Genomic DNA, 5,000 nt, shown 5'->3' on the forward strand with positions numbered 1-5,000 from the left:
TGAAAATCAGTTTTAAGTTTGGTGAGCATGGTGCCACCGAGACTAGTGGATTCCATCCTGGAGCTCCAATATCTGCAACCTCCATATGTGGAGACCTCCTGGATACATTTCATCTGTGTTTCAGTAAGGAAAACAGGTAAAAGTTATGGAGAGAGTGGAGATAGATTCCAGGTGTAGGGGAATCTCAATCCTGGTTTGACAACCTTCAAGTGGGCAATCCTGGGTTCCTATAACTTTGTTGTGTCCATTGTAGGTTTCCCTAGCATAGAGTGTACAATGGTAGGTGTTCGGAAGGCTAGGGAGAGGCTGGGTGGTAGCAGAGTTAGCATGAAGAATGACAAAACAGCCAAGAGAATAGAGGAGAGGGGTGCTTGTGAAGGACACATGGCCTGAGCTGCTGTCACCTGGTCATGGATGTCGTTCCAGGAGATCCTGCTGTTCCTCTGGGTGTGGTGTCTCCTTCACCTTCTCTTCCCCCTCCTTGGGCTATCTTCTTGGTTGGTGGGGTGGTGCTGGACATTTCTGGCAGGGACCCAGATAGGCTTAGGATGGTCTTGTGGAAAACACAACTGAAACCCCGCCCTGTTGTAACGAGGGGTTCTTGTCTCTTCCAAATTCCATCCAAAGGATCTCACCATCATACTAGGGTATGGGATCTAATTTTGGTGTCTGAAAATGGAGGGAAATAAGAGGGTGTTCGGAGTTTTAGTAGATTTTAAATATGTTTAGGTTAGTCAGGGCCATCATTAATTATACATCAGGGGGATAAGTAGTGGTTTGTTGTTTCAGGAGTTGGGCCTTCAGGGTCTGATATGTTCTTTCTACTATTTCTTGATGCTGAGAGTTGTGGGAAATTCCAGAATGATGGACAATTTCCCAGTGTGTGCAGATGGTTTTAAACTGAGAGCTAGTGAAACCAAGGCCATTATCAGTTTTTATCTGTTGAGTAATGCCCATGATGGCAAAGGTAGAGAGCATATGTTAAATTAACCTTTTTGAGTTTTCACCTGTCTGGGCTGTAGCCGATGTAAAATGTGAGTAAGTATCTACGGTGACAAAAACATATTTTTGTCTACCAAATAGGGAAATATGGGTGACATCAATTTGCCATAAGGCATTGGATTTGAGGCCTTGGGTATTGATGCTCATGGTTTGTAACACTGGGATGGTAATGAAGGATAAACAAGAGGCACATGCTTTTATTATCCTTTGGAGCTGAGCAAGGGGGATGTGAGTGAAACGAGTATGAAGCCCCTTTAGGCTTGTGTGTGTGTGTGAATGAAATTGGTCTGCTTGCTCAGTGGAGGCTATGAATGTCGCTGTTGAAGCAGTTTGGTCAGCAAGTGCATTTCCCAGAGATAGAGGACATGGCAGGGGACTGTGATATCAGATGTGCTGGGTATAGATGAGGGATGCTCTCTCCTGTAGGAGGTTAGAGACCTGTAACTGTAGAGGGGAAAGTGGGTTGTCATCTAGTTTGACAAATGGTCTTGAAAACCAGGGGAGCAAATTGACAGCATATTCACTGTCTGAAAACAGGTTAGGGGGCCCTTGACTTCTTTTAGAGCTAGGTATGGCATATAGTTCTTTACATTGGGGGGTGGGAGCTCTTTGAGAGTATAGGGAAAATATGGGGTCCATCTTCAGGGAAGTAGTATATTACTGCTGCAGCTCCCCTGTTTCCCTCATTGGTAAATACTGAAGGGGCTCCTGCTATGAGCTCTCTTGAGAATAGTTTGGGGGTTGCCATCACAACAGAGGTATGGGGGAGGTATATTTTTTGTCAGGATAAAGGTTGTCAATTCGTCCTGGGAATCCTATTAAGCTGATTGCAAAGTGAGAATGATTTTTGATTAGCCACTGAATATTGGGGAGGGAGAAGAGGGTTTTTAGGGAGCTATCCCTGCCATTTTATTCATGTTAGCAAGTACATCCACTTCATTTAAAATTCAGGGTGAACCACCCATTGGAGTATAGAGCCATTCTAACACCATCTGAGGTTTGTAAAGGATCCTATTAGCATAGTGGAGGAGTTAAAGATAAGTATATGTACAGGTATTGTTGGATCATATCTAGCAAGAGCTAGATATTTTAGAGATGTATTGACAGAATGTAAGGCTTGGACTGCTTCTGGGGACAGTGTTCTTGGGGATCGGGGACTTTTATCTCCTTTCAGGAGGTTGAAGAGTGCTTGTGGGAAAACGGAGCCAGAGTAGAAGCTAATTGAGGTTGCCCAAAAGGGTTGCCAAAGGAGGTGAGACTTAATATTTGAGGGAAGGAAAGGGTGGGTTTGAGGGGGCATATTGAAGTAAGGGAGATCTCTGTTCGTAAAAATTCATTTGGAAGAATAAATTGGATTTTGTGAAGGGCTATTTTGAATCCAAAGGAAGATGGGCAAGGTATTAGCTGGTTCTTAAGTTGGGAGGGGGAGTTAGAAGGGTCTCCCGATACAAGGATGTCATCTATATAATGATAGATGTTGAGTCTTTTGTCTAAATAGGGATTTAATGCAGTGGCTACAGTCTCCTGACAAATGGTAGAACTGTTAGCCATTCCCTGGGTAAGAACAGTCCATTTATATCGTGAGGCTGGGCCAGAGTTGTTAATGGGGTCACTGAGTACACAAAGCTTTCACAGTCCTGGGGTTGAAAAGGATGGAGAAAAAGCAGTCTTTTATGTCTATTAGTAATAGGGGAACATTGGCAGAGATGGCTGAGATGTGGGGTAGCCCTCTTTGCAGGGAGCCCCAGATTTGCATGGATATGTTAATTGCCCTCAAATCTTGCAGTAGTCTCCATCCCCATGAGCTCTTTTTTATAGCAAAGACAAGGATATTTCAGGGACTGTGGGAGGGGTGGATATGTTGTAGAGACAGCTGTTCCTCTACCAGTTTTCTGAGGGCTCTAAGCTTCTCCCTTGATAGAGGCTACTGTGGAGCCCAAATAGCTTCGTCGGAGAGTCAGTCGACGCATGGAGTACTAAATCTAACAGTGGCCCCTAGAATTAGGAGTGATTTGGAGGAGGGTTTTTTGGGTCTCCTTGGGTACTATTTTCTTCATATGTAATATCCTCTATCTTAATGTGGTCTCTTTCTGTTTGGGTGGTTAAGGATCAACTCTAAGACTTGTAAGTCTCCCTAAAAGATTGGTGGCTACTTGAGCCACCAGGGGGCATATGAGGTCAGTAGCCGCATTTGGGTCTTCCCACCTGTAAGACTGTTTGGTGATGAATGCATGAGAGGTATTCCCTATAAATACTAGCTGGAGACCAGGAATCAGTTGTCAGTCTTGTGGGACCTCTTGCTGTCTTAAAATTGTACTATATGCCCCAGTATCAATAAGACATTTGAATGGTTTATCATCTATTTTAATGGTTAACTTTGGGTGGGAGCCTTCTGTGATGCTAGACATCCATAAGGCTTCTATGGGGGTAGTTGTCCCTCTCACTGTTTGGGTTGAGGGTTGCACCATTTGAAGTTTAAAGTCTCTAGTGACTTACCATTCTTATCATATAAAGTGGTACAATGTCTCCTCCAGTGGAAACCTTTTCTCCAGCAGGAACATATTACCTTATGGGAATTCGAATCTGTTATGGTAGGAGAGTTATGAGGGTATTCATTCCTACAGTGTCCTGCTTCTCCACATTTGAAGGAGATCCCTTCTTGTCTTACTGCTGCTACAAATGCCTGAGCCACAGATGCAACCTGGTGTGATGGAGTTCCCATTTCTCAGGTTGCCACAATTCACCTATCATGATACTCTTCACAGAGACCCTGGCAAGCTAGTCTAGACTCAGAAGTCATGCCTTCCCAAAAGATGGTTTTAAGAAGTTCTCTGACTGTGGGATTGGTGATTTTTCTTTTTAAACTCATTTTAGTTCTAAGAAAAAATCAGATAGGATTTCTCTGGGCTTCTAATGGTGAGAGAGCAGGGCCTCTCCATCAGAAGAGGCTATAGTCTATTGTGGGAACAGAGGCAAGGGAATTTTATTGTGCTCACTCCATACTTGATTTGGGCAGATATTGGCTGTATGAAGATTTGGGACTCTGCTCCAGGGATGACATAGCACAGTCTGAGGTCTCATGGTGAACTGATGCTTTTGTCTTGGGGGTCCCTAGGTCAAAAGGCAGCCAGTAACCAGCTGCATCTCATGCCCTTGGTCCCCCAGGCACTGCTGGTGAGCCATGGAAGGGATGAGAACAAAGTAGGGTATACAGGCTGGATTTTCCTGTAGCAGAAGTGTAAAGGGGAAGAAGCTCTTGCTGTGTTTCATGGGGAATAGAGTTCTTGGTTTCTGTGGCTCACTTGGCTGGGTCACAGCTGGCTTTGTATTCTTGCTTGGATTGAGTTGGTAGTCTTGTGGCTGGGAATGCAGAGAGTTCTTCTGTGGGACATTAGGAGATGTGCAGCTCTGTGTATATATACCTGTTCTACTGTTTCCCACAGTGGGTCACAAAGAAGAGAAGCAGTCCATGGTCTTAAGATGTTAATTGTCATGGAAAAAAGATGAAAACTATACTGCTGTTTCTCAGGGTGGGCCTGAGTCTAAATACCTTTTGCAAGAAGGAGGGTCTGGGAAGGAATGTTTAATTGGCTTTTCCAGTCTGGCCTTTAGGTAACTCATTAATATGGAGATCTGTCTGGAGGTTCTGTGGCCTGTGTTCTGGCCCTCTACCAGTGGAGTGGCTAGTGATTGTTGTCTTATGTTACTGAAGGATCTTTATATGGAGGTATGCAGCCTTGTGTAAGTAGCCTAGAATCTGGGAGCATGGTATATTCCTGGAATCCCTTGCAGGGAACCCTATTCAATGACCTGCTGGGTCACTGGGATTTCAAATCTAGCTCAAGCAGAAATCAGTCTGCCTTTCAAAGTCCTCCAAATTTGAAGGTAAATAAAGAAAATTTCCAATAAAAAACAAAAAACAGAATTTATATATCCAGAAGTATTTATAGGTTAATGCTTCATTTTAATGCTTTTATAAAATACAGAACAGTAAATGT

This window comes from Grammomys surdaster, unplaced genomic scaffold (assembly GCF_004785775.1).
Source record: "Grammomys surdaster isolate TR1022 unplaced genomic scaffold, NIH_TR_1.0 140, whole genome shotgun sequence".
In the NCBI taxonomy this organism is placed as follows: domain Eukaryota; kingdom Metazoa; phylum Chordata; class Mammalia; order Rodentia; family Muridae; genus Grammomys; species Grammomys surdaster.